The sequence below is a fragment of the Bison bison genome, unplaced genomic scaffold, assembly GCF_000754665.1.
Source record: "Bison bison bison isolate TAMUID 2011002044 unplaced genomic scaffold, Bison_UMD1.0 scf7180017864252, whole genome shotgun sequence".
NCBI lineage: Eukaryota > Metazoa > Chordata > Mammalia > Artiodactyla > Bovidae > Bison > Bison bison.
Window position 1 is genome coordinate 814,103 of NW_011494824.1, and position 9,248 is coordinate 823,350.

Consider the following 9,248-nt stretch of genomic DNA (forward strand, 5'->3'; position numbering starts at 1 on the left):
GAGCCCCTGTTTCAGCTTCCTGAGCCATACAGCAAATTCCTGTGGGCTATCTATTTTACATATGGTAATGTGAGTTTCCATGTTACTCTCTCCATACATCTCACCCTCTCCTCCCCTCTCCCCGTGTCTATAAGTCTGTTCTCTATCCTCATGTTTCTTTTTTTTAAATTAATTAATTTTAATTGGAGGCTAATTACTTTACAATATTGTGGTGGTTTCTGCCATACATTGACATGAATCCACCATGGGTGTACATGTGTCCCCATCCTGAACCCCCCTCCCACCTCCCTCCGCATCCTATCCCTCAGGGTCATCCCAGTGCACCAGCCCTGAGCACTCTGTTCCATGCATTGAACTTGGACTGGTCATCTATTTCACATATGATAATATACATGTTTCAATGCTATTCTCTTAAATCACCCCACCTCGCCTTCTCCCACAGAGTCTAAAAGACTGTTCTTTACATCTATGTCTCTTTTGCTGTCTCGCATATAGGATTGTCATTACCATCTTTCTAAATTCCATAGGCATGCATTAATATACTGTATTAGTGTTTTTCTTTCTGGCTTACTTCACTCTGTATAATAGGCTCCAGTTTCATCCACCTCATTAGAACTGATTCAAATGTATTCTTTTTAATGGCTGAGTAATACTCCATTGTGTATATGTACCACAGCTTTCTTATCCATTCATCTGCTGATGGACATCTAGGTTGCTTCCATGTCCTGGCTATTATAAACAGTGCTGCGATGAACATTGGGGTACACGTGTCTCTTTCCCTTCTGGTTTCTTTAGTGTGTATGCCCAGCAGTGGGATTGCTGGATCATAAGGCAGTTCTATTTCCAGTTTTGTAAGGAATCTCCACACTGTTCTCCATAGTGGCTGTACTAGTTTGCATTCCCACCAACAGTGTAAGAGAGTTCCCTTTTCTCCATACCCTCTCCAGCATTAATTGTTTGTAGACTTTTTGATAGCAGCCATTCTGACCGGTGTGAGATGGTACCTCATTGTGGTTTTGATTTGCATTTCTCTGATAATGAGTGATGTTGAGCATCTTTTCATGCGTTTGTTAGCTATCTGTATGTCTTCTGGGAGAAATGTCTGTTTAGTTCTTTGGCCCATTTTTTGACTGGGTCATTTATTTTTCTGGTATTGAACTGCATGAGCTGCTTGTATATTTTTGAGATTAATTCTCTGTCAGTTGCTTCATTTGCTGTGGTTCAGTGGCATTAAGCACAATTACACTGTTGTACAACCATCACCAGTACTCATCTGCAGAACTTATCATCTTCCCCAAGTGAAACTCTGTGTCCATCAAACACTAAACACTCCCCTCTCCATGGCCCCTGGCAACCGCCATTCTAACTCATCTTCCTATGAATTCGACTACTCTAAGAACCTTGTTTTAGAGGAATCATGCAATATGTCACTTCATAGCTGGTTTATCTCACTTAACACCAAGTCTTCAAGTTTCACTCACATTACAGAGCACGTGTAAATTTCCTTCCTTTGAAGGCTGCATAGTATTTCCTTGGATGTACAAAACCACATTTTGTTTTTCCATTTGCCGAAAGTGTCTGTTTATGGACACTTGCATTGCTTCTACCCTTTGGCAACCGCGAATGCTGCTGCTGTGGACACGAGTGAACAAATACTAGTTCATGGCTTTGCTTTCGCTTGTGTTCATATGTTACACGTCTTTATTTTTATATATCCTATTTCTATCCCCCTTCACTGGCTGCCCATCCATCCAGCAAACATTTACTGTGTGTCTACTACGTCCCAGGCAGGCATGGTGTTGGATCCTGCAGAAATACAACTAGAGACTATGCTGTCTGGCGGAATAAATACACAGACAAAGAACTAGTGAGGTTCTGAGAGACTTGACAACACAATTTGAGGAATCCCAGTGGTTTTGTTACATTTAAATTTTGTTGTTTAGGGATAAACTCCCAGAAAAGGTAAGTCACTAGCTAGCATTTAGAAAAGTTTCTTTTCTTTAGAGATTCTTTTGCTGTGGTGTTCATCTTATGTTAGGGCTTCCCTGGTGGCTCAGACAGTAAAGAATCTGCCTGCAGTGCGGCAGACCCAGGTTTGAGCCCTGGGTTGGGAAGATCCCCAGGAGAAATGAATGGCTACCCACTCTAGTATTCTTGCCCGGAGAATTCCATGGACAGAGGAACCTGGTGGGCTACATACAGCGCATGGGGTCGCAGAGTCGGACACGACTGAGTGGCTTTCACATTTTCGCTTTTCCTTCGCATCTCCCCTCTGGCTGCACATCCCTTACTCCAGTTGCATGATCTTCACATCACTTGGCAGTATTTTCCCACGATCCAGCCTTGGCGACTTACTTTGTGCCTACCTGTGTGTCACTCTGCCTCTCTCCCCCAACCCATCAGCTTTCACATCTCTCTGCTTCTGCCTGAGAGTAGGGCAGGCTATGGCTGGAAGGGCTGAAGGAAGGGAGAACCTGGGGAAGACGACAGCTGGCAGAGAGAGCCCTCCTTACTGCCCCCCAGAAGGAACGTGGGGGCATGGGGCAAGGATGCCACACTGCAAATATCCAGCCACGCTGCAGTGATGCAGAGAAGGAACACAGGGGCTGGGCTACGCCTAGTTCTTGCTGATCCTGGGCTTGCCCTCTGCTGCCATCTGAATGAGTTCTGCCAGAGGCTGTCCTGGTAGGATCTGGTAGATGACCAGGAAAATACCAAGGTCTACAGAAACAGGATTGAAAAACAAGGTTTTCAAAGTCCTGCAGAACCTTTATCCAAGAGCAGACCAGCTGACAGACCTGAGTCTGAGCACAGCCAGGAAGCTTTCCTTCAAAGGGACAACCTCATCTATTTTCCCCTGAACTACACTGGAAAAACAACAAGGGGGGCAGGAAGAAGGAAAAGCAGTCAAAGAGGCAGAAGTACAGGATATCATGGAGATTTCCTAGAGATTACAAACAGTTCCCTTATCACCCAGCACTTCTTTTTTTCTTGCCATGCTAAGCTAGAATGTCACATCAAAAAAGGTTTGGTAGCATCCTGGAGGAGGAAAGTGGCTTGGATTTTATTGGGATTTTTTGCAGTTTGATTTAAAGCTGGTCTTTAAAAGCAGCGTGACAGAGGAGGGAGAGGGCTTGAGTAGGACTGCATAAAGTGCTAGTTCCTTAGTCATGTTCGAGTCTTTGCGACTCCATGGATTCTAGCCCACCAAGCTCCTCTGTCCATGGGATTTCCCAGGCAAGAATACTGGAGGGGGTTGCCATTTCCTTCTCCAAGGGTCTTCTCCAACCAGGGACGGAACCCAAGTCTCCTGCCTTGCAGGTGGATTCTTTACCATCCGAGCCACCTGGACTGGATAAGGATCATGAATGATCATGAAGGACCATGAATGTGAGAGTGCAGGAGTCCAGGCGTTTTTTCATGCTCTAGCAACCATGGCTCAAAAGCATTCTCGCCATAAAACTGTTCTGCTTTCTGACTTTTAAAACTTTTGTGTGTGTGTGATTATATTATTTAAGTGTACTCCTTTAAGAATCAACTCTCTGACATACATCACAGCAGGATCCTCTATGACCCACCTCCCAGAATATCGGAAATAAAAGCAAAAATAAACAAATGGGACCTAATTAACCTTAAAAACTTCTGCACATCAAGGGAAACTATCAGCAAGGTAAAAAGACAGCCTTCAGAATGGGAGAAAATAATAGCAAATGAAGCAACTGACAAACAACTAATCTCAAAAATATACAAGCAACTCCTACAGCTCAACTCCAGAAAAATAAACGACCCAATCAAAAAATGGGCCAAAGAACTAAATAGACATTTCTCCAAAGAAGACATACAGATGGCTAACAAACACATGAAAAGATGCTCAACATCACTCATTATCAGAGAAATGCAAATCAAGACCACTATGAGGTACCATTTCACGCCAGTCAGAATGGCTGTGATCCAAAAGTCTACAAATAATAAATGTTGGAGAGGGTGTGGAGAAAAGGGAACCCTCTTACACTGTTGGTGGGAATGCAAACTAGTACAGCCACTATGGAGAACAGTGTGGAGATTCCTTACAAAACTGGAAATAGAACTGCCTTATGATCCAGCAATCCCACTGCTGGGCATACACACTGAGGAAACCAGAAGGGAAAGAGACACGTGTACCCCAATGTTCATCGCAGCACTGTTTATAATAGCCAGGACATGGAAGCAACCTAGATGTCCATCAGCAGATGAATGGATAAGAAAGCTGTGGTACATATACACAATGGAGTATTACTCAGCCATTAAAAAGAATTCATTTGAATCAGTTCTAATGAGGTGGATGAAACTGGAGCCTATTATACAGAGTGAAGTAAGCCAGAAGGAAAAACACCAATACAGTATACTAACGCATATATATGGAATTTAGAAAGATGATAACAATAACCCTGTGTACTGATGAATGGAACAGTCTTATGGACTCTGTGGGAGAGGGAGAGGGTGGGAAGATTTGGGAGAATGGCATTGAAACGTGTAAAATATCATGTATGAAACAAGATGCCAGTCCAGGTTCAATGCACGATACTGGATGCTTGGGGCTAGTGCACTGGGATGACCCAGAGGGATGGTACGGAGAGGGAGGAGGGAGGAGGGTTCAGGATGGGGAGCACATGTATACCTGTGATGGATTCATTTTGATATTTGGCAAAACTAATACAATTATGTAAAGTTTAAAAATAAAATAAAATTAAAAAAAAGAATCATATATGAGCAAAATTTCACATTAAAAAAAATTAAATAACCCTAATCTCCCAGCAAAATACAGACTTGACCACAAAATATCTAAATTCTAGAGCCTGGAGGGATAGAGTCCTGAAGCAGAGAGAAATGACAAGGCACATTTTTTTGCTTCCCATTAGTTGGAAATTTCTGAATTCACCTTAATCTGACCATTAACAAGCTGAAACTTACCTTGGATCACCTACGCAAAAAACCAAGATGCTGATGGTATAAACATAATAGGGACGGAAAAGCAATTGTCAGAGACCAACTGCTCCTGCCGAATGTACTAGGGAGACTGAACCATGGGAGGCACTCAGGAAGGATCTGGGAAACAGGCCTCACGTGGAGAAACCACGCGAGGAGCACTTCCGAACAGCAGTAATTTAAATGCAAACACCAGTGGGGCTGATGACAAGCATTCTTCCAATTTTAGGCCCCCCAGGGTCCATAAAGATGCCAAGTTTTTAAGCCTCATTAACTGTGACAAAGGCCTCTAATCGAGATGCTCCTGTTGTTATTTACTTCCTCGGGCCAGGACACCAGCAGAGAGATCAGCAGAGGGCTCAAAGGTTCACGTGAAAAAGGACAGAAGGACCCAAACAGATCTGGGCAAACTTGGGTCTAGTAAGATGAAACTGAACAGAGATACATACAAAGGCTAACAGTCAGGTCCACGAAATTAACTGCATCGTACCAGCTGGAGAAACGTGATTTCACAGGAGCATCTGGAGAGAATGGTTCAGGGTTTTGGCTGACTGTATATTCAGGAAGAGTCCCAGTTTGTTTGGTACAAGACTGCCAAAAGATTTTTAAAAGGCAGAAAAACCAAACCAGAAACCAAACCAGTATAATCCTGGGCAACATGAAAACCACAAGCTGTAGAACATTAGAGCCTAAAGGGATCTTAGCATTTTCCATCAGCGTAGACTGTGGGACAGAGGAACGGATGGGTCTGTGTCTGGGTACCACCCTCTACCAGGACACTGTCTGATGGAAAAGTAAGCAGCACAGTGAGCTAGTGACCACAGGATGGAAACGGAAGGCTAAGACCAAAGAAGGGAAAAAACAAAGAGGCATGGCTGCAAATATTAATTCATAGGTTTACTGGGCCCCACTAGCAGAGGTTCTGATTTAGCCGGTCTGATGGCTGCAGAATTGGCATTTCTAGCAAGTTCCCAGGTGACGCTCGTGCAGCTTGTCCAGGGATCACACTTTGAGAACCGGTGCTCTAAGAAACAACATCTTGTTTTCACAATATATATATATATATATATTTCTAAGATTTTCCTAAGACACAATGGCCTGTTTTTCTGCTAAGTCCAAATTAGGGAGAATTTACTGGTTTTGAAACACCACACATTTATATTTAAGAATATGCTCCTTTTAAAACCTTATTGTTTAGCAGAAGTTCCACCTTTGCTTTCTGACCCTTAGTGTTTCTTACTAGCTCAGCTTCACAAAGCAGACTTCTGCTTCCATTTCTGGCATTTTTATATAATAGGCAGTTTCCCTCTGGTCTTCTACTTTTCCTGAATTTTCTATTGTGTTCAGCAGATCAAGCTTCATTACATATTAAGATGTGACCTGCTTTTACCAAATGGTATCTGGTTTCCCATGTCTTCTAAAATAGTAAATATTGACCCAATCCTTTCCCTTAAAATCCACACTGAGCACACCATGCCTGGGGGCCCATTAGGTTTTGAAGCAGCTGCATTCAACTCCTGACTAATATAATTTGATCTTATATATGTGAAGCTTCAGCCTGTAGATCCCAGTTGGTAAATAACCAGCATGTGAAAATGCATATAAAATAGCATGCAAAGCAATGCAAATTAATACAAAACATGTATCTCTAAATTGCTTGGGAAAAGTCTGTAAGCCTTGACATTGTTATTATCTGCTTTGCTTATTGCATTCTGACAAGCAGTGACCAGATCCTTTTATGAATTTCATGCAGCATCCAGCATGTTATACTTGTTGACTTGCTAAGGGGGAAGTGACCCTGCCTGTGAGTCAGGCAAATGGGATCCTGGCCTTAACTTCCACTGCTGTTGGGCTCTCTGGACTTGGACAGGATCTCAAAATTCTGAGTCTCCGATTCTACATCTGGAAAAGATGGGAATGAGATCATCATCATAAAACCACCCGCTCTAAGGCTTCCCGAGCATTCATTACGCACCAGGTACAATGCACACAGGCACACACTGTACAGAGATGACGTACACACAAGTGTTGTGCACACACAATGCACACATGCCTACCTTGTGCACACCTCATGCACACAGGCAATCCTCCCCACAGCCCCTGAGCAGGGACCAGAACACACACCCCTCCGCCGTGGGGCCATTTCAGAGACCAGGAAACCAGGGCAGAAAGGTAAGGAAACGTGTGCAAGGTCATAAGGTAGGCAGTGGAAGGGTCAGAGCCAGGGACTCAGCAGTCACATTCCAGGGGCCGCTCTGAGCTACAGTGCAGCTCTCTTTCATGGTTGCCATCTATGTTCCTCCTCATCATTAAATTTCCACGATCTACAAAGTAAAACTTCAAATTTCACGGTCATGTGGGTTTCAAAACATCGCTTCAGTAGATGCTGATGGTTTATGTTTTATGAGTTTGACAGTGGAATGACAGCATAATCAGACTGTTTGTAACCTACTACATTAGTTATGTGGCTTCTGCTTAGTTACGTGGCTGCTACTCATCCATCAGACCACAGTGATTGTGTGCTTAGTCACTCAACTGTATCCAACTCTTTGCGACCCCAGGGACTGTGGCCTGCCAGGCTCTGCCCATGGAATTTTCCACGAAAGAATACTGGAGTGGGTTACCATTTCCTCCTTCAGGGATCTTCCCAACCCAGGGACTGAACCCAGGTCCCCTGTGTTGCCTGCCTTGGCAGGTGGGTTCTTTACCACTGAGCCACCTGGGAATCCCACTCATCCATCAGGTCCACCTTAAATCTCCCCAAGAAGGCTTCCTGCCTCCCCCAGATCAGTGAGCTACATCTGTCCCCCTGCACCCCAATATGGGCCTGGCACACAGTAAGGGCTCACTGAATTTGGGACAGATTGGCTTTTCAACCTCACATCACACAACCTTCCTATCTTATTGCTTTCTTCCTGCATCTAAACCAAAAAAGGAAACCACAGTTTTACTTCATAATCATAGTTTTAGCCATCACAGTTTTCTTCCAGTATGTGGGGCTATGATAAGGCCCAGGGCACCAAATCATACTGAGCAGTCACATTCCAGGGGCCGCTCTGAGCTACAGTGCAGCTCTCTTTCATGGTTTCCATCTATGTCCCTCCTTACCATTAAATTTCCATGATCTACAAAGTAAAACTTCAAATTTCACTGTCACGTGGGCTTCAAAACATTGTTTCAGTAGATGGTGAACGTGTTGGCTTCTGTGACTTCTATCATCAGTCATTCTCAGGGGACCAGCAACTGGACATCACTACAGCCCCACCTGCCCCCGCCTGCCCAACTGAGCTCATTCAAAGTCAGTTTGATAACTATTGACTGCCCACCTATCCTGAGGGTACTTAGTGTGAAGCCAAGCGCCAAACTTGACTTACTGCCCAAAACCCGCCATTCACTCTTACCTCCCTCTGTGCAGACCTTGTGGCATTCAGTAAATGTGCCTCTCAAAGGAGACAAATTTACAGTTGTCCCCACTTCCCGCCCCCAAAGGAAATCCTTTCACTCAGTGCCACACAACCTGATTCTTTGGATACTGTTTCTATGCAAATACAAGCATGATACGATTCAACAGCAGCTTAATCGATCATTTCTCACAGAGAATTGATTCTTAGAAAGTGCAATAGAGGAACTGCTTTCTGCAGTAACCTCCTGACTTTTAAAGATTTTACTTCCTCAAGACGCCATCAACAAAAGCTGTCAAAACTGACAGCTAGGTTCTAGATTGTCTTAAACTGATAGGTGGTTCAATAAGGGCATGCTTCTGTAAAACCAGAAGAGGTGACTTCTATCTACCGAACCACATGAACATTTAATTTAATATCACTGAATGTCATTCCCAACTCCCTTAATCTGGTTTGCCTCTTTTCAGTTTAAAGGACGAGAAGAGGGAACGACAAGTGCCTAAGGGCGAAGGTCACCTCTCCCTTATCCAGCGAGAGGAAAACACGGTTCCCACTACAACCACAAGGAAAACCTCACCGAGCAGGACAACTCAGTTCTGAAATATACATACAGTATCCATCCGCTCGCACTGTTAGCCTACGTGAAGATGGTAAACTGACTCGAGAGCCTAGATCTCTTGGCTCGGATCCTCGGAGGCTCCCAGCTCGATGGAAGAGGTGCCGCCACCTCACAAGGGGACGATCCGGGCCAGCTCTGCGGTCCGAAAACTTGACCGTAAAAAGCGCAGAAGCTCGTCCCAGCGGCAGGCGCGGCGGGGAGGACCGCTCCGCAGCTTCTAATCCGCGACCTACTGAGAGACGCGCACGCCCACCTGGTCCTAA

The 9,248-nt window shown here is 44.4% G+C and overlaps 1 protein-coding gene across 2 annotated transcripts in view; it reads right to left on the reverse strand.

Moving 5' to 3' along the window:
• GCNT4 (glucosaminyl (N-acetyl) transferase 4, core 2) overlaps positions 1 to 9,248 on the reverse strand; it is a 31,757-nt gene that overhangs the window by 20,833 nt on the left and 1,676 nt on the right. The window lies entirely within an intron of this gene.